Source organism: Cygnus olor, chromosome 7 (assembly GCF_009769625.2).
Source record: "Cygnus olor isolate bCygOlo1 chromosome 7, bCygOlo1.pri.v2, whole genome shotgun sequence".
Classification (NCBI taxonomy): domain Eukaryota; kingdom Metazoa; phylum Chordata; class Aves; order Anseriformes; family Anatidae; genus Cygnus; species Cygnus olor.
In genome coordinates this window covers 7,568,070-7,589,010 of record NC_049175.1, presented here as the reverse complement: position 1 = coordinate 7,589,010, position 20,941 = coordinate 7,568,070, and the positions used below count along the sequence as shown (strand labels likewise).

The window sequence follows — 20,941 nt, the reverse complement described above, 5'->3', positions numbered from 1 at the left end:
CAAAGGGGAAACCAAGAGCTCAATCTATTTTATTGTAGATCATTTTGAATGTACCTATGCCATGTGCTATCGTACTGTGCAGAGGAGAAAGCTAGTGGTAGCCAAATAAGTTTCAGAACCAAGTTAGCTCTGTACTCTGGTTAGAATGGTTAATGTTACTGAAAAGCAGTGCTCAGCAGGAGTTATTGGCCTGGAAGAAGTACTGTACTGGTGTTTCCATTCTGCTTCCACAATCCAAACCCGCATCTGTGCATGGTGCTCTGTATGGTGTTGACATGCCTTCTGTTCTCTTCCTGATTCAGAATACTCTTGCTCTGTTGATAAAAGGAGTGGAAACATGGAACAGCCTCATGGCTGTTTCACGTGGCGGTTTGTTAAAGTCCAATTTAGAATAAAAGAGGAGTTGAAAATCACTTAAATATCATTCACATCATGAGCTTGAAGAGAGTTTATGGTAACTTTAAATGCCACATGAGGAATGTTTGGGAATGTAATTCAAGTTTGCTCAACCAGAGTGCAACTTTGAAAGAGAGGCTTCTTTTTTTTGTTTAAACTTTATCAAGTCTGACAAGAAATAGCAATAGAATAGCTGCACAGATAGCAGTAAATAAGCCACTCTCATGGGAAGCAAGAGCACCTTCAACATGTCAGGGCCTTGGGTGAACTAACAGGCCTTAACTGCCCTCGCCAGCTTCAGCTGGTACCTCCACCCATGCCTCTGCCCACGGGTCCAGAAGCTCTATTTAAGCTCAGCCTTAAAAGCTTACCCTTTGTTTGAGTTGGTGTGTAAGTTTTAGTACTGCTGTATTTTGTTAAGCTGAACTCCAGTTTTTTAGTGTGATTTTAGGTGTACTCTTTAAGCTGTATCTGACCTTAAATATCTCTTAGATCTATTTCTGATGTGGTTCCTTAACTTGATTTCAGATCACATATCCTCTATTGCTCTTAAGAGTATGTATGAAGACCAACACTGCTAGCTGCTCTCCCTGGGCCTGTCCTGCTTGTTTTTCAGAGGTACAGGGGACTGACTGGTCCTTGGCTGATGGAAGTACTGGTTCTCCTGACTGTGCTACCATGTCTGGTTTGCAGCTCTTTGGAGAGCTGCTGGTCCTCTGTGTTTCCTGGCACAAAGCTTTCTGCATTGGTTTCACTTGCTGAAAGTAGCATTTTGAGTTAAGTACTCCGATTCTCTTATATTCTTAAACGAATGGTAGTAATTCAATATGGGCTACAGGAATGGAATTAATTCAATAATATTTCCATAGGTGATTAATGCTTAAAACCCTCCTATTATAAGAAAGTAAGAGTTTCATACTGTTGCATTGTGTATTGCTCCTGCTATTTTTCTAAGAGTCTTTAAACACTAATTCAGATTGTTACACTCAGTTTTACTGTAGATGATAATTATATGTTAATTTAAGCCTTATATACAATTATCCTACTTCATTAGGAAACCATTTCCCTCTGTCTATAACTGTGATGCTCTTATTCACATTATTTATATCACAGTATTGTTTAAATTGCACTTGGTTCTCGTATGAAACTCAAATTGGTGTTAATGCCTTTCCTACATATGAAGTATTAGTTCTGTAATAACTCAAAGCAAGAGTTTCCACTGTTAAGTGATGAGCCCATAAACAATTTTATCCAATCTGTTACTTGTAACACAATAATATCCCTGTTATCATTGTGATTCTTAGACACTTAAAAAGCTGAAAGATGAGTGCTCTGCCTGAGCTCGTTCCTGGTCAAGAATTTCAAGGCTTGCCACTCTTAGATCAGAAGGAGGTAATAGAGTTAAGTATGTACAAGTCCTCTCAACTCACAATTTTAGGTGATGGATATTGAGTGAGTACCACCAGTGAGTGTTAGACTGCATTGATTTATTATACCTAAACATTGCTTCTGGAAAATGCAACTGAGAGCTACTGCTATTGTTTGAACTCAAGTCAGAGTCCTTGCAATAAAGCTCTGCTTAGGAAAGGCTACTTACATTCAAGCTTAACTTTGCATGGATTGGTCTCTCTTGTTGTAACTCTAGTTTTGTGACAGAGCCACAGGATTCTTGAGAAACAGCCTAACTGGTGTTTTCTTTGCTAATCACAATTTACAGTCTGAATTGGACAATGCTGTAGTACGTTATGAAAAGGGATAGAAACAAATGTTGATGCTTACTGTGGATTACTGTAATGGTTTCCTTTCTTTGCTGAAACAAGTTGGCCATAAAGATATCAAAAAACCTTAGTGCAACTTCCAACGGACGACCTTCCTTAAGTGGTGAATGATCATGAGATGGTGTTCCTCACCAGTGACTTGTTCTGTTTTTTTTTTTTCCTAGTCTTTCTCTAACAATTAAGAAATGCTTTTGCTGCTGTTTTTCCCTCTTGCTATAATGAAATTGGTAAGTGGGCTAGCAAAAAAATCTGATCATATGATACTGTTTCATAGCAGCTGAATAATTTCCAACCTTACTAGAGCAGGTGGCTTGAAGTAACAAACAGTATGTGCCTCACTTAAAATCAAATTTCCTGGAGATCTTAGTGATTAATCATAATCTAATAGATAATATAATCTAATCATGTTAATGAATGGTGTGTTATGGAGGATCTTGCTTTTCAAGCACTGAGAATTGCTCAAACCAAATGATGTGTTGTTTTTTTTGCCAAATTACGGCAGGGGGAATTACGAGAGATACTACCAAGATTGTAACAAGTGTTGTTTTCAAAGTAGAACCAAGGGAGACAAAAGTATGAGAAACCTGGTCCTCCATGGGCTCTATGATGAGAGGATAGTCTCAGTGGTAGAACACTACTTTACTATAGATTCAGAAAGTTGTTGTATGCTTTCATTGCAGATGAGAACAAAGAAAGGAAAGAGGTAAGTACAGAGGATGTATTACAAAAGAACTATGAACAGGCAAGAGGTCTTTCTAAGGACTTGGGCTCTTTGCTAAAACACTTCTTGCTGTACTGTTTCAGAAAGCCTTGCTTAGTTGAGGCTATCATTTCACTAAAGAAAGGTATTTCCTATAAAGTAACAAATATACACTGGATATCCTGCTGCAGAAAAGATGAAGTCAAGGCACTGTAGTTTTGTCATGTGATAAAGTAGGTAGTAAGTAAGGGGATTGTCCGCTTTCAATTTAACAGTGTCAAATGAAACCATATTCAGATAAATTAGTTTGCCCTTGTTACATGTAAAACAAGCTACCCCCTGTTTGTATCAGATAGTTCTGACTTGAAAACAGTTAATTGCATGTAAAACAGATATGAAACTTTAACAACTGCCTCTGGCTGAGCCCTGTGTCTTATATCAGAGACAAGTTAATCTTGCTGTGATTGCATTTGCTTGAACAATGTAATCAAATGAAGGAACAACACACAAACCCAGTTACATTGTTTAGTTTTCAATGGACTGTATTAGACTATAAAAAAAAAAAAAAATAGCAGTTTACTAAGCACCTCCAAAACTTCCTTTAGTTTAATGGTATTTGTTAAAAGAAAATCCATTCACTTTATCTAGCTTCTAAAAACAGAATGATATTGTTTTAAAACTAAAGTGCAAATAACAGGTCAAAATGTATTTAGCAAGGGTCTTATATCTAGTTATATTTTTCTAGCACTGGGCATGAACCTGTTTTAAAATTGCTAATTTCAGAGTAAATGCAGGCTGTTCCAAATGACTGTAATTCAACTGGTGCACTGCATGCAGCAACATGTAGTAATGTGTGTTTGTGAGGGAAATCCATGTTTCCTTGTTCTCATTTTGTCATTAATATCTCTACAATGTATTCTTTGTTAATTAGCTGGTAAGTCCTTAAATTTGTGCTAAATGTTGCAGTGATAGCATCTCAAAGGTCTTGTTACAAAGTTAGCGTGCTTCTTAGTTTTCTGAGCACACAAAAGAGTTCTTGAACACAGAATCAGTGGGACTGGCAGATGAACTCTGAATTATTCCCTGCAAGGACTGTTAGGTTTCCAGAAATTAGGCTGCTGCAGACATGGTTCACCACTTCCCTGTTGTCCTGTTATGAAAAATAGCTTGCTTTTGTGCTTTTCCAGTTTTCTACAAAGCTAAATATTTATTCTTTCCCAGACTGAAATATATCAAAATGAAGAAAGGATTAAGTAAGAATGAGGAGAATGAATGAAAGATGCCATTTGGAATAAAAGAAGAAATAAAGGATTGGAAGAAAATGAAAGAACAGTTGGGGGGGGAGGTCTGTGCAGAAGACCAGAGTAAGCGGAATTGTAGGAGCAGAAGTTACTTCAGCATTAAAGAAAAATTTACAGTGCAACAAGAACAGTGTATTTTAAATAAACGAACTGATGCTTGAACTCTGTCTTTCACAGAATGCTAGTTAAGTAATTCTGAGCACAATTTCTTTGAGGGCCCATCCCACTATTAGTTTCTTCTACAGTTATATCTAGTATTTTCAACCGGCTTCAAACCCCTAGGATGACATGCTCTGAACTGGTAGATTGGTATGTACTATATTATATAAAGTAGTTCTATCTTAATATACTAACTCTTGAAAGAACTCAACCCTCCTTCCAGTCTTTATCATTGTGTGGTTTAATGGCAGTTTTTGCTTTTACCCAGGGTATACTTTAGTCCACTTCATTACAGCCAGACCTCCAGATTTTGTGTACTGTAAATTATTCACTTCTTTAGCAAGGATCTGTTAGTGAAACAGGTATATCAATATTTACTTTCCTAACAAGCAGAGGGATTGATAAAGCTAACTGTGTTTAATCTGCAACACACAGATACCATTAAAATTAATGCAATTTAACACATGTTTTAGTATTATTTATTATAAACTTCGTGTCCTTATAGCTTGGGACTACGTTATCAGTTTTGATAGAGAGTAAGTGATGTTAAGCTATGTTACACTGGTTCTTACAGGCTTTCTGTAATGTTTTAAAATATATTCTTTATAAACACTTCTGGAACTTGCCAGGTGTTCAGAAATCAGTTTTATTAGAATTTGTTTTATTTATAGATGTATTCAACTTAATTTGTTATTTCCAGTTAGATCTCACACTTGGTTCTTTTAATGCACTTCTCTAGAAAACAGCAACTTTGAGGCATAAAGAAGGAAGAAAAGAAAGGGACTGAAAGGATAAAACACAAGCAAATTAATAGTAGTGCTTGAAGTTACTAAATCTCCTATAGTGTGAGGAGAAATGTAACATAATCAGCATTTGTGTTACGTTCTGAAGGTCTTGTATGTCTGCTGGTTACTTTTAAAAATAATTCATACAGAATTTCAGAGTATTTTTTTTCCAGAACAGAGCTGTCTTCTGTAGGGTCATAAATGATAGGAATGAGCACAGAAACAGGATGGGAACAAGTATCGACTTTTAATAGCAGCATCTGTCTTTCATGAACAAATCCTGGGAGTGACCTTTTTCATCTGTCTTGGATGCAAAGGCCATTCTTGAAGAAGTACAGCTGCTCTTCCAGAGGAGTCCCTTCTTTGAACAGATGATTTCAGTGACAAACTTGCATTACGAAGTTGTAATCCTCTCATGTAAGTGTTATGTCAAAACTATTATCAAGATCAACATGCTCAGTGTCAGTAGATATTCCTTATAAAAATACATTTGATTTCTTTATTAGAAGAAAGGTTCCAAGGGTTTTGATAAGCCTAAAGAATAACAAAGTCTGCAACAGTGTTCCTGTAATGCAACAGCCTTTCAATTTCTTGATATAATAGATAAATTTATTTGGCTTTATCTAGCTAAAAGCAAAGGAATCAAGATGGTGTAGTCACTGTACTTCATTATTTCCCACATCATTAACTTTTGGTGCTAGATAGAGCTTTACTGAAATAAATTTCTACATATTGCCCATCAGTAAAAGACAGTTGAGCTAGATATTTTCTAAGAATTTTACTGATGTAATCCTGAAAAAGTTAAACCTGCTTTCTTTCTCAATATTTTTCAGAAAAATGTTTTACTTCAGAAGCTTTACCCAAAATTTTTGAGGGACCTATTAAAAGGAATTTTAGGATTTTTATAGGAAAAAAAATAAGAATTTGCTTTTCAGGTTACTTGGGAAGATTTAATATCAGTTTTTGCACAGGCAAGATTATATATTCTCTAACTAGCTCTAATGTTAATGTTCATGCAGATTACTTTTAGGAAGTAAGCTTCCTACGTGCCACTAATGACTTTTCAGATCCATTAGTCTGTTATAATATTGATTTCAAGCATTACCGATTAATGCTGTAAGTAGATTTATTTCTGCTCTTAAAATATAAAGAATTGGCACCTCTTGTTACTGTTATTAGATGAATGGTATGTAACTGCTTGATTTATTTGGTTCCTTGCTAGGCTCCTTCCCTTCCTCTGCTCGTCTGTCCCATTCCACTGTCCTGTTTTCCCCTTAACCCCTGTTTTTGTAATACTCATCTAAATGTTAGGCCCTTTCCAGCTACTTTCTATGAAAGAGGAACTTGCACTAAACTTTAGAAAACTCAAGGTAGGGCAAAAATGAAAAACTCGAGCATCCACAGCATTACTTTTTTTCTAAGGTAATGGTGGTGTTTCATATTCATTGCTCCTTCTCGAGCCTGATTCTGCCACTGGTCACAAGCTGCTCTGGCCCTGGCTGCTACTGCTGTCAAGGGACTGCAACCTGCTGCTGATGCTGGAGCTGCCGCCTCCTCATTCACTGCAACAGCCATTTGCTCCTCATGCCACAAGGGACCGAGCTGTCTGCAGTGCCCAGGTACGTAATGGCTCACTACTAGATTTCTTGTGTTCCATTCAGGGCCTTACGGTAGGGTGCTATCCAGGCTGTGACCAAGCTGCACACAACCAGATCTAGCTCCTCAATCCCTTGAATCCAAAGGTTATTAAGCTCCTTTTAACTAGTAATTTATACAATGTGCATGTTCCTCTAGCTATCATCTCCTGTTCTGCATTTTCCAATTACTTTATGTATTGAACAAATATACCTCAGTCATTAGCACCTCCATATTCAGTACAGATCAAATATATATGTGTTTTTGCATGCTGTTTTACAGGTGTCTTATAGGTTATGTCTTTGGTTAGACCACAGACATTTTGTTGACTAACCTATTTAATTTATCACCTATGTTTTTAAGTCCCCTATTATTTTTGTTCTACAGTTCTAATTAGATGTCATATTCAGGCCATCAGCACTGATGATCTATACCATTTTTCAAGGCCAGACTTCTTGAAGTACTAAATAGTATTTTTGAGAAACCTTACTCAATACTAGGTTATCTATTAAACTTCTCTAAGATTTAGCTACTTAAGTTAATTGTTAAAAATGTGTGCCACCTCCATCGGTTGTGGGACAGGATAATATGAAAGTCACATGCCTATGTAAACCAAGGCCTGTGCATGTTCTAAATGATAGAGTGCAGGTGACTGTGCAAGAGGAGTTATAAAACAGTTTAAAATGTACCTGGTTCCACATGTCTGGGTTATGCCTTTCTGCATTAGATCTTGTCACCTCTTTAGCCATTATTTTTCTGCAAGGAGACCTAGAGTTAAGCAGTCACTTTGAAGTGCAGCAGAAAGTTCTTTGGGTGGGTACAGGTTGTTGGAAGGCGTATCTTGATAATATCTGTGAAGGAAAAAGATTTAATTTCAATCAACTCAGTAGTATTTATTTACTGGAAAATAAATCAGTGTGAAGTTGTACCCTGAATTTAAGCAAGTAAACCTCCTGCTAATTCAGTGTTAACCTCCTGCCTCATACAATGCTAACTCATTGCAGTAAACAGTAAATTTCTTCTGAAATTCAGTAAAGGGAAAATGAAAAATTCATATTACAGCTGGCAACGTTCTTTATCATGATTTGTTGTAAAAGGGCAGGTATGTCAGCTTTCCTGTACTTTTTGTGCTAACAGTTGATGTTTAGGAAAAGCTGCCAACTGTTCAAGTCTCTGGCAAAACGTGATAAACATTTGTTGTAAACAAAAATGTTTGGTAGAATTCTAGATATTGCAGACTAGCCTGAAGAAAGGTTTCTTCCTTAAACTTCCTGTGCAGAAAAGTTTCTAAGCAGCTGGACTGTTGTCCACTGAATACCTATGACTGTTTCTTTTCCTAAAGAAAGGAAAAACAAAGAGGGGGGTTGTTTTTGTATCTTGCTCAATCAAGACAAGGCCATCAGATGCTGAAGAGAAATAGTTCAGAGAAGGGTGAAAGACCTGGCAAGTCAATCACTGTGGTCCTTAAGAGCCAGGGCTGTGTGAAGCTAGTTCAGGGAAGCCCAAGCTGCCAGACTGACATACTCCTTACCTGCAGGAACCCTGGTGCTGCAGAATAACCACTGGCCTGAAACTCAGGTTCAATTTAACAATGAACACTGTTGAAGGGCTCGTCTGCACAAAAGTTGTCAGAGTAATTACAGTGTGGAAGTGGATACTCCTGCTTTTTATTGTCTTTAAATACTCTTAAATTGATATTGTGCTATAATTGTCTTGTATTCAGCTGGAGAGGGGCACCTGTGCTACGAAGAACATCTGCACATTGTGTCAACTAGAAAAACGTGTCAATTAAAGCAGGCATGGCTATTTTGATGAAGGACATGGGCCCTGACACATTTCATGGGTGTTTCCTTAGCATCTTAGAAGCTTCCTTTGGCAGACAACCATGTTCTTGTATCAGAATGGCACTAAATCTACTTTTTCTAACATGAAACAAATACATTTCTAGTAGAACTTCTTAGCAATAAAAACCATAAAATTTTTTTGTATATACGGGAGGAGAGAGGTTGCTGTAGACTACTGGACAGCAATAAAGGAGCTATCTAACTAAACATATTACATTTTTTTATTACAAAGTGTTTATTTTATCTAGAAAAATCTTCCGTTAGACAAAATTGAGTTTAAAATGTATACTAACATAGCTAATTATATTAACAGATATTAAATGACAGTAGGTGCTTCCATTGTGACTTCTCAAGTGACAGAACAGGAAAACAACTGGCAAATGGTTGGACAAAGAAACTAACTTCTCTGACTTGTCCATTAGCATACTTTATTTCAAGAAAGGAGCTATTAGTATATGGTAATGTGCTGGGAAAAATATACTTGGGTTACCGTTTGTTCATGTCTACAAACTGAGAAAGTTATAACTAAATGCTATCAAGTTCTGAATTACATTATTCCGAAAGTATGAATGGAATTAGCAGCCTGAATAAGTATCCAGTGTTTAACTCTTCATGTCAGCATTCACTCTGTGGTAGGAGAAAGGGAGGGGAAAATCTGAAAAATGTTTGTTTTTTTTTTTTTGTGTACCTGAAGCTGAGTTCAGAGCTTGTTAGCATGCAGGACTGTTGTTTTTATATTATCCACATTAGACTTTTTGATCCGTTATGTTCCTCCTGTTCTGGCTAGTAGACATCTGGTAAATAAGAATTTAGTTTTCTTCCTGCAGTCAGAGAAAGAAACTGAGACTGGACAGGACCTCTTGTGATCATCTAGTCCACTCCCTTCTCGAGCAAGGTCAGCTACAGCTAGTTTCCAGCAGGCTTCTCGGTTTATAGTGAGTTGGGTTTTGAATATTTCTAAAGATCAAAACTCCCCTACCTCTCTGGACAACCTGTCCCAGTGTTTGACCACCCTCTAGTGTTCTCAGGGAATTTGTGTTTTTGTTTTGTTGTTTATTTTTTGTTTTTATTGGATTTTAAATCACTGAGAAGAGTCTGGCTCTCCTTTTCATTCCCTCCTACCAGATATTTAATCACATTGAGATCGAACCCTGCCCTCAAAGCCACTTTTTCTGCAGGCTGAAGAGTCCTATAGCTGTCTCCACATATAAAATATGTTCCAGTTCCTTAACCAGCTGTGTGGCCCTGTGCTGGACTTGTTCCAGTAAGTCTGCATCTTTCTTGTACTGGGGAACCCAGAACTGGACACTGTCCCAGGGAAGCAGATGATCTTGTTTATCAGGTAAAAATCACAGCAGGTAAAATCACTGGAAAAATGTGCTTTTACTACTACACTGTTTCTAATACTAATCAATGGTCCCAGTCCACCCAAAATGATACTGTTCTTATTAAAGCTTGCAAGATTTTCATTGTATGGTATTCCAATAATGACTTTCAGTAACAGCTGCTCTTAATGATCAAATACCCCCACACAAGTTAAATCTAGATCTTCACAAGCATTGGGTCAGTATAGTTTTATAATAATGTGACTCTCAGACATGTTCAGGCAAAATCTGGTGGGGAAATAGCACCTGTTGGTCAGACATATGGTAAATAAAGGTGTCTGTTCCTTTCACTTCCTGTGGCAACTAGAAATACGAGTTACAGGCTTTTGTTGGTATCCATTGCTGCCCGGTCTGTAGCATGTCATAATGTCTACACCATGTTGTTCAAACATTTTTTGTTAAGGGGGGGGGAACCAAACCTCTCTTGAAAGAGCTTTTTCATAGCACAGTCATCACTCCGTTTTTATAATGTAAATTGCTAACAGGAGTACTGATATTTGAAGTCCTTTCAACAGTACAGAGACAAAATGATCAAGGGAAACTCCTGAGTTTCACCTTGGCTCATACATCATAAAAATTGCTAGCTACATGTGACTGAAAACTGCTGCTCCTACAGAAATGACAGAACTTAAATAATCCAGCTCAGTTGCTGGATTCCACATACAATTTGTAAGATTCAGCTGAAACAAAATATGTATTTGTAAAACCCAAAACTGAAGAGAGAGCAAAATGTACTATCAGTGGGATATGGAGTATCTGTTATTCCATAGTAAAGCTGAAATGTTTCTTTCCAAATTTTTTGCCCAAACCTCTTAGTTTGATGAAAGTGCATCAAGTGATCTCACAAGTATATAGGAGAAATTCAGGAACCAGTGCACCAGAAGGCACTAGCACAGGTGATCATTAAAGGACTAAATACCCAACAACCTATGGGGCAGTATGTAAAACCCCTGTTCCTAAATGCTCAGCTAGCCATTCTGGGTGCTTCAGTTGCAAGCACTTCTCTGTAATACTAGTCCCAGAGTTCGGATCTTCAAATCCTAAAAATCTCGGAGCTTCTAGTAAGACTATTTATAATCTACAAAAAAAAAAAAAAGTCTCACTAAAACATGAGTGCCATTTTGAGAGGAATGATTTCTCTTCCAGTTATTAGGAAAAAGGAGGTGAAGAGCTTGTGTCTCAGCAGGTTTGTTCTGGCAACCATCTCACCATATTGCACTCTTTCCTAGCATGCTGCTTTGAGCCTGATGTTGGAGGTTAGAGCTGGGGACTGACTCAGAATGGTCATTCTGGTATTCTTATGTTCTTAGACATATTAAACCCTGCTATCTTTCTTTAATGTAATGAAACAGATGATTTGAAGTAAAAATATCCCTTGTGAGATCTCTTGCTCAGAATTTCCAAAACGTTGGAAGATTATAAATTTAAGACCCTAAATAAATGGCCAGATGTTAGACGGGTATTAAGGAGCAGTTAAGTGCAAGGTAGTAAGCACTCTGTACCTGAGAAATGTGCTCATTTATGAAGACTTCATTTTAGCAGAAAAAAACTAATACTAAGAATTTCTCAAGAACTTGAGAAGCAGCATCTGTCAGGACCCTGACTGCATTAATAGGTCTTAATTGCCCTGGCCAGCCTTGCCTGGGGCCCATCCACCCCTCTGCTTATAGGGCTCCATTTAAGCATAGGCCTGGCCCTTCACTGTGTACCTGTTTCTGGCACAGCTCTGCTTGTGCCTGGCTCTGGAACTCACTGGTCTGGCCCTGTGTACTCTCACTGCCCCTGACTTGCTGCTTTTTTTTTTTTTCCACAGTTTTACTTCAGACCTGCCCTGAGGTCATGGGATTGTCAGATAGCCAAGAGTCTCGGCTGATCCTGGCTGCCATCCCTGGGTTGATCTATGTTACCTGAGGAGTTCATCCACAATGGAATTGCAAAACAGCTTAATTCTGTAAGGTCAAAATGACCCAGAAACTTTCCATACCTTCTGTGGAATATCTGTTTTGGTGAACTGTGAAGTCAAGTCCTAACAGATACACTATGCCTTATGTGTGAAATGTTTATGCTCAGAAAATAGGTTTGAATTTCTTTGGTATACAACTTCAGAATGCTGCTCTGAGATTATTTTTCTATTCCTTTTACAGAGTAGCCAACGTGATCATTGTTGACTTGCTGTCTGCAAGACACCAGAGCACATCAAAACCATTGCAGCTGTCTGATGACAGTAACTAGTTATGATTGCTGCACAAGGATGTTTCCCTCTGAAATGTAAAACAAACAGTTTTGTTTTCTCACTTGAAAAGAAATGCAAGAAAGTAACTCCACCACAAGTCAATGAATTTGAAAACAAAACACCAAATAGATTATGTATGTTCATAGTCAGGAATGCAATAGCAATCAATAGCTTGTACTGATTGCATGGCTAGGGTTTTTTGAACCTTCCATTTTCAGTTGAATGTGTAAGTGAGATGAGACTGTATTTCTCATTACTTCTTCCTCCTGACAATTGGTTACTACAAATAAACAATGATAAAATGTAGCACCTTTGCTTCTTGTGTATGAGGCAGCAACAATGCTTTTATTTAATAAAAAAGAAGTCTTTATCCAAGAAGGGCAGAGTCTTAACTTTCTGACTGAGTAATGTTTTTTGGGGGGAGCAAAGAAGATGACGAGAATTTTGCTCTGAGAAAACTACCCTTCATTACTAAATGCTGCAAAAAAAGGATTAAAAAACAACAAAATGTTTCTGTAATCAGGGAGAAATGTCTCCCAGTGTTCATTCTTTATTGATGTGTTCTGCAGTCTTAAGTCCCACTACTGAAATGCAGAGAGAGTGAAAACATTCGTTTTCTTTCCAGGAAAAGAAGATGCTCAATCTTTCATAAGTGAGATAAGGCTCATCTAAATGTGATGTCTTTCATCAGGGGATCCAGGTTTTCATTAGACAGGGAGATGTCAGTCATTTCCTGCTGGTGACATTCTGAAATATCAGTTGGCACAAGAAGGAAGTGGTATGGTGGTGTGTGAAATAGCTCAACTGCTTTGGGTAATCAGGCCCAGAAACTCACTGTGTATTTAAAGATGCATGGTTTTAGTGTGGCTTGCTGTTTCAAGCAAACTGGTAGCCATCTAGAAAGAGCAGAAAGAATACAGTACAAAGTCTTCCTGATCACACGTGAATTTCACATACACTTTCAGTGAAAAATGTGTAAGTTTAATAAAGATGGTATGTTTGTCTACATTTGTCTGCTGTGCTGTAAAATTACTACCCAACTATGATTTCATGATTTGAAGCATCATCTGCAAGTCATGGACAGGAATGCCGGTTTTGTACAAAGCAGGCACAACTACAAAATTAGAGCGAAGTGAAAAATAAGTTTGGCTTTCTGAGGATAAGTGCTAGTGTTTCCCATCATTTTGGTTCATATAGGTTTGTTTTTTAGATATTTGTTGATTCAAAATAGAAGGTTTTCTGTATTCCTTTTAAACAATCTTCAAAAAAAAAATCTACATACGTATCAAAAGAAAACCCTGAGCTTCAGTTGACTTTGTATTGTGGCCATACTGAACTACTAATTCATCAGCAAAAAAATAAGTATATATGAGGAAACTTATGATGTTACCAGAGAACAGAAGTCCACCATTTTATTGTTTGCATTACTCTCATGCCTAGAAACGTTAGCCAAGTCAGAGCATTATACCAGCACCGAGTGAAAAGTCTCTGCTCCAGAGGACTTATTATCAAAGTATATGGAGAGAAGTGAAGGCATACTGGCAGGAAAGTAGCAGGTAAGAAAAAGACAATGTAGGTCAGCACGGACAATACAGCCAGCAGGCTCCATGTGCCTGCAGCCTAGCTAATGTCAATGTCTTTTGTTGCCACTGCCACCAGCATGAGAAACTGCATGAAGACAAGTAAATCATGCATGTTGGAAGCTGTGTTAAGTGAACGATGGAAATGAGCATCACTGGCTGACAGGGTATGAGAGCTGGAAAGCCAGCACTGTCTGAAAGATGACAGGTAAGCTGGAGATAGACACCCCATCAAGACCCTTGGACGTGAATCATATATATATGATTTAATAGAAAAGGGGGAGCTAAGATGATGCCCGGCAATAGCAGTCAAAGCAATGATCTGGGAGAGGACAGGATCCAGCTGAAAAGGGCTCAGACTGGGTGGGACGTAGCCACGGTGTTAACTGCTTGCACAGCCACACCAACACACTTGCATCCTGTCTGCATCCTTGTGATAATTGCCTGTTACATTCCATTAATCAAGGTCAGAGAGAAAGGATGTCATAGCAACTGAAACAGAAGTCAGTGAGGATCCAGACGAGGCATTTAGCAGAGTAAGTACTAATACAGTCCTTACTGCAGAGAGCTAGACAAAGAAGCAGCTCTGTTTCTGTACAGGCCTCACATGAACACTTGGGGAATCAAAGTCCACGGTGATGACAGGCTGGATGACAGCCCTAGCAGAGCAGTTTATAAAGAAATATATGGCTTTACACCTCGGTACACAGAGACACTCTGATTACAGAGCTGCAGTAGATTCTCTTCTAGCTTAAGCGTTATGTCTGTTTGATTTTGGACTCCGTGTGAGAGGTTTCAAGTTGCAGCAGGGAGAAATGCCTCAGAACATCTCTGTTCTCAACAGTCCTGACAGAATCCTGCCCACTGCTGTAGTCTGAGCCACCTCCCGCTTCAGCTGCCACTGGCCATTTTGTCTCTGGCAGGGCACTCGTCACTGAAATCTATGACAGATTCAGCTAAAACATCCGCTGGTGTTTTTCACCTGCACTTGCTCTTTCAGGCTGTCTTTAGAAACAATTCAAACAGAAGATTTTGAAATTTTGGTGATTTTACTGAGTGGTTTGTTTCTTCCTACTCATCCTGTCCAGATTCCTGTAAGCACTGGGCACAGTGCAAGATAGAACAGCAAAGCAAGGACACCTGCAATAGCTATGAGCTGCTGAGACTTAAGCTGCAGTCAGTGATAAAGCCGCCTGCTTATTAGTGCAGTAACATAATTTTCTCCCACGAGTGGATTGACAGTCTTGTCTTGTTCTGCTTTTTTTTTTTTTTCTTCTTCTAACAGAATCACTGATGATACTTCTAGAAAGGACAGGATTTCTTGCCCAGGGATGTTGTCAGACAAGACAGTACGTGCCAGGAAAAATAGCTGCATAGCCATTAGGGCAGTATATGTATACTCTGTGGACAGTTTGAAAACAATAGTCCTATTATTTGTGGATAAAGATGATAATTCTTTAATATCAGATGAGACCACATTTTTTTACTTTCTGGTTATCATGAGCTATTACTTCTCAAACCCCAGGGTTTTCACTTTGATTGCTGTGTGTAGGTACAAATTGCTTCTCATTGTTCCTCTTCACTTAGTCTTTCCATCAGAGAGTTGGCTGTCTCCATTTTTGTCCTGTATCTTACCCATCAAGACACTTGTGCAGCTCCCCCCCCAAAATCCTGCCATGATAGGCTCTAGTCACCGACTTCATTGCATTTCAGAAGTAACTGTTGCATACATATGCAGAAAAGATTTAAAAAAAAAAAAAAAAAGAACAAGTGCTACCAATTCAACATTTTATAATTTTTAAAATACCATTTTTCCACTGACTACAGTAGGCACTAAACTGCACCAGTACAATTTGCTTTTTATCATCTCACATGTGAGAAGGGCTGAAAGGTGGGAACTCTTATTTAGGAACTGGAATTAGGGAAGCTACCAACTGAAACTATCTGAGACGAGCTTGGCTAACCAGAGTTCCCCAGAGAGGGTAGGCTCTGTGCAGAGGTTGAGCCATAGCAGACAGGGAAGGCTGAACCTGAAAGCTCAGCCCAGGGAGCAAGTTAATGAGCTGTTCTGGGGGCACTGCAGATTGGACTTGGCTGTGCTGGAGAGTGCTGTGTGTGACTACGTCTTCAGGCTCTTTTACTCTGTGAGGAAAGACCAGAGGGACAGGGGTGGGTTGGCCTCTTCAAGCTACCTGACCTTGAAGCCATAAACCACTAGAGTAAACTGGGAATACTACCAGGGAAACTAAGGCAGAGGAGAGGCTGGAGGGTGTCCTGCCATAGCGTGGCAGTCTAATGCCATGTCACAGACCTAAATTGGTACCATTGCAGAGAAGACTGACAATCTTTTTATCTCTGGGGAAGAGGGAAGGGACTTTTTTTTTTTTTTTTTGTAAGTCTTAGAAAAACATTGTGCTTGAATGGACTCTTCTAAACTGTTTCTCCTGTCTGGCCCATCTGTACTCAGTTCACCTCAGATTCTCACTCTGCTGCTGTGGGGCTGAACTGCTCCATGGTCCCTGTTCTTGCTGTTCACCACAGATCTTGGCTACCCTGTAAAATCAGAACTACCTATGAGGTGAATTATTCACTTCTACAGCTGAGCAGAAACTCTATTGATTTGATTTACTGTTTTCTATTTTGTCTATTGAGTTTTGGGGAGTCCCAAGAGCATGCTCCCATAAAGGGCCATACAAAACTTTGTACTCAATTTAACAATTTTATTTACAAAGAGTGTTCTTGCCTCAGCCTCCCTTGCCACGTTACTCCAGGCATGAACAACTAAATTTAATTTCTGCGATTAATACAGCACAAAGGAGATGCACACAGAAGACACCCCCCTCCCTACTTTGTTATTTGGGATGCCAAAATGGCAGCACGCTGTCTGGGAACAGTTAGGAAGGGGGAGAACTTCCACCTGATAAATCTTAGGTGTTAAAAGACAAAAAGAATACAGAGAGTAGAAAATGGATATCTGTGTAAAACGAACAACACATTTTCACCCACCTATTTAAGCAAGTAAGTTTGTTGCAGGCACTGGTACAAAAGCAGGCCTCTGAAAATGTTTCTGAGAAGCATGTTTTCAGGTGTTACTGACATTTATTAGTACAGCAGATACCTAGGGCTGACAAATCCTGTAAAGGAGGGATTGTAGAAGGAAGGCTGTGATGAACTCAGACTCTTACAGTGTGGCAGTGCCTTTGGAAAAGCTCATACTGAAAGTGGGTAGGTTCTCAAGTGACAAATGAATAATGCCTTCCTCTATCCCATCACTTACAGGAGGAGGTAGCATGTTTGGAGGGCATGCAGAGCATATTTAAACCTCCTAGCCAGCTGCTGAGGAGGATGACGTGGGCCTTTTAATCAAGGATAAAAAATTGTACTTGGTACATTAGAAAGCAGCTGTTTGCTGGTGTTGTTTTGTTTGGTTTTTTTTTGAAGTTGAGCAAGAAGAAATGAAGACTGAAGTGATGAAAAGACTGAAGAAATCTGACTGATAAAAAGACTGAAGACTGAAGAAATGAAGACATAAAGAAATGAAGACTGTCAGTCCCACAAAGCAAGAAGAATTTGATGCTCCTCTAACAAAAACATCTACATTTTTCACTAGTGAAATGAAATTGAGGTTAGCCTTGTTATCCACAGAATGTTTTACCAGGGTTATCACTCTCATTCTCCCCATTATAACTGGGGAAAAATGACCTAACTTACTAGTAAGCCTTGTAAACACCCAACTTCCATGCTCTCTGCATTCCTAGTTTGTGGTAACTCAAATTCCAGAACTGTATCTGTATTCAAAGAAGAGTAAGAGTTTACTTTGCCCCTTACTGAGTGGTCTGTTCCTGTTTCTTCATCCTGGCTTTGGATGAGGAGAGTTTAAGGAAGCCCAGGTGATTTTGTGTAAATATATCTCAGGGACATTCATGCCTGGCTGACCATAGCCCTTCCAACTCTCCTGGCCCTTCCAAATAGCAACCTGTTTATCTTCTAAGCATCAGGTTCCCCTTTCTTTCAGTCCACTCTGTGTTCCTGCAGACAAGCCAAAACCTAATTCCACACAGAGCTCCCAGCCAAAGAGAAGGAACTGTTCCCTTTTCACTGATTGTGAAAGAAATCCTGTGCTCATCTGACTTTAATTAAGCTTTACCCATGGATTATCTTTCCTTTGTTCTGCTAGGCAGTTTTCTCAGTTTCATGGTAGGACACCAGAGTCCCCAGTCTTTGTGCTGTTTATGTCTGTGTTTTATAAAAAGCTATGAACAAGAGTTAATTATCAGTAGCAAGAGGTGCAGTTGAAAGTCAGGGCTCTAAAACTGGGAAGGATGTTCTCACCATACCTCAACATGACAGAATTCAGAGAGAGGAATTCTGGCAGGTTTTATTTTCTCCAGAACTGACTCTGAATGGCAATTCAGATCTGGGCTGTAAGCCAAATGGACTTCTGCTGTGTTTCACACACAAGACTGTGGAGGAAGTGTTTGAAAAATTTAAGATGAGCAGAGAGGCTTTGGAAAGTACCAGGGATCATTAACTGATACATTTTCTCCATTACGCTTTGCAGGGATACAACAGATGTAAGTTTTTGGTCAGGAGTAAACAGGAAAGACAGAGGGCAAAGTTCCCTCCAGATCCGTAAGTCTGTAAGTCTGATGACTGAAGTGAAATAGCCTTACCTATAAAGAAAAACAATTATTGCTCAGTAAATTATTTTGAATTGTTCTCTCTGGCTTAATACTGCATATAAAACAGATGAAAATCCAAAAGAAAACATTTTGTGAATTATTTAGTACGTATCTTTGCCTTACTTCCCAAACACTATGTACAGAGAATGAGATTTCTCATGCTTCACACCTTGTGCAGCTCTAGGACATGATTCCTCTTCTTCCAAGGAAGCTGAGGCATCACATACGAAATAGGTCACCTGAATTGCTTCTAGCAATTAGCTACAACACAGGATCAGAAAGCTGTAACCATATGAGGACATTTCCATTGAACAAAAATCTTAGTGTTAGGGTATAATTTTCAAAAATGATTTCACCCAGCTTGCTACTGCTTAGCATTCTCAAAAGCAGTCCCCGGAGGCTAAGGAAGGACACCAAATCAACAGCCCACTTTGGACTAGCATCCACTTCTTTCTGGTGGAAACTTCCTTTCCTTTGTACTGCATATTTTGTCATAATACATTCTCAGCAGCTAATGAACTAATCAAATTGATTTGTCTGGAAGGACATGTACAACACAGCTAAATCTAATGAAGCAAGAAGACAGTTTCTATAATGTCTGATTTACTTTTAAAAGCACCAAATTTACTTTATGACTTGATTACTCTGCCAAACATATTATGGGCTCCTCTAGGATGCCATCCAAAGAGATGGATGTTTTCAGGCTAACTGCGAATGAAACATTTTCAGTGCATTGATTTGTCATGAAGAGGGAATAGGAAGGAAGAAAAATGTAATCTGTGACCCAGTGAAAAGGAAAATGTAATGTACAAGCTGTATGTAAACAGACTGAAGGTTGGCATTGCCCAAAACTGCGATATAAAGGAGAAAACTAAGAGGATTTGAGCAAAAAAAAAAAAAGAACAGAGTCAAACATCTATGATCTAGTATTTATGCCTGTCCCTGAAGATTTTATGTATTGAACATTGTTGTATTAATTTGGTAAGAGCAGAATGTAACTGTATACAACTTCTTTGAACATGAAGTTCACACAAATGGGAGATCTCACATTGCTTCCTTTCTCTCCACTTCAATCATTAAATGTACTTTCTGCTGTACTCCCTTCATATGCCTTAGTGGAAGACAGTACAAGTTCTTGCCAATTTCATACTGTGACCTTCTGTCATCTCCTACCTTTATAGTAGTAAAATGCAAGATTATATTCCAAAAAGGTCCTGTCCATCAAGATGTCAAACATCATAATTTGCAGCCTTATACCTACAGTATGCTATATGCACACATATTTAAGAAAACACAGTGATGGATTCTAAGTTCATGACAACTTCTTTTGAAGTTCATACCATTAACACCACATCCAACTCTGATATTTATGTGTATGATGCTAAATGTGGATAAGAGGGGAAGAGCATACCATAGAAAATGACTATAGAATGAATCTCAGTCAACAAAGGTAAAAATTGTCAGGCGATTAGCCATCTCTGAGTGCAACTCTGCCTCAAGCCACAGCTAGTTTAAACTAAGTTTGGGTGTGCCTACCTAACTCTGCAGGGCAGGGATTATTCGATGAAATCTCTCTGCCTCTCACAACCGGTCTGCTAATAATTATTTTTAAAGTCTCACAGTTTGACAGCCTGTAGAATCTAAGAAGTCTCTCATCTGGTTATTGCTCAGTGGCCTGGTGATACAAGATAAATGCTACCTTACTTAAATGACTAGCAATGAAAGGGAATCTGCAGCACTATAGGTGAGTGTTTTTGATATGGAGGCACAGGTCACACACATCCATGGTACTGACACGCCTCCCATTCATACAAAGAAATGCAAACCCTTTTCCCTCAATTTAAGGTAAGGTAGTGCAGGTGTGAATTTAAGGAAGGGTACATGAGAAGTAGAGTCTGTGCAGAGCGGAGGGAACATAGTTCCCCCTGCTACAATCACAAACTTCTTACAAAACCTTTCCAGAAACAGTTCACACCATCTGTTTTTGTTACCAACTGCAATGAAGCTCGTACCTTGCAGTAGGGTCATTCTGATGTTGGCTGGAAGGCCTGAACCCTGTCATACTCATACTCAGGCTGCAGTATGTGCTAGAACAGCCTTTCCACACTCTGTACCAAATACCTTATTGCAATTAAACTGCACTTTACCATTATAATGGGCCTTCATCTGGGAATAGAGTAACTCATAACTCTGTACAGTGCAACCAATGTAAAGGCAGATTTGTGTGAATGAGAATCTGCTCATGTATGACCCAACTAAACAAAACCAAAAAAGAAAGCAGACAACTCTTGAAACAAATATTTTTTTGCTGTTCTCTGCCTAAGGCATTTGCGTGTGTGTTTGGTGTTTTTTTAAACCGAAGAGCAGAAAAGGATGATGTCAGTGGGTTTTATCCCTGTTTTCTCCTGTTTATTTTTAGAAGCGGACCAACAAATAACCATGACCTAAATTCTACAAGACAGA

General features: G+C 38.8%; 1 long non-coding RNA gene across 2 annotated transcripts in view; it reads right to left on the bottom strand.

Annotated features, from left to right (window-relative positions):
- The window catches only part of LOC121072975, a 59,351-nt gene continuing 38,410 nt past the window's right edge, over positions 1 to 20,941 (bottom strand). The window contains exons 3-4 of one of the 2 annotated variants that reach the window (XR_005821449.1): positions 7,444 to 7,605; positions 1 to 314 (exon numbers count right to left, since the gene is read on the bottom strand). This is a non-coding gene — a long non-coding RNA (uncharacterized LOC121072975). Of the gene's footprint in view, positions 315 to 5,349; positions 5,555 to 7,443; positions 7,606 to 20,941 lie in introns of those variants that run through there. The other variant, XR_005821448.1, reaches the window with a different exon arrangement.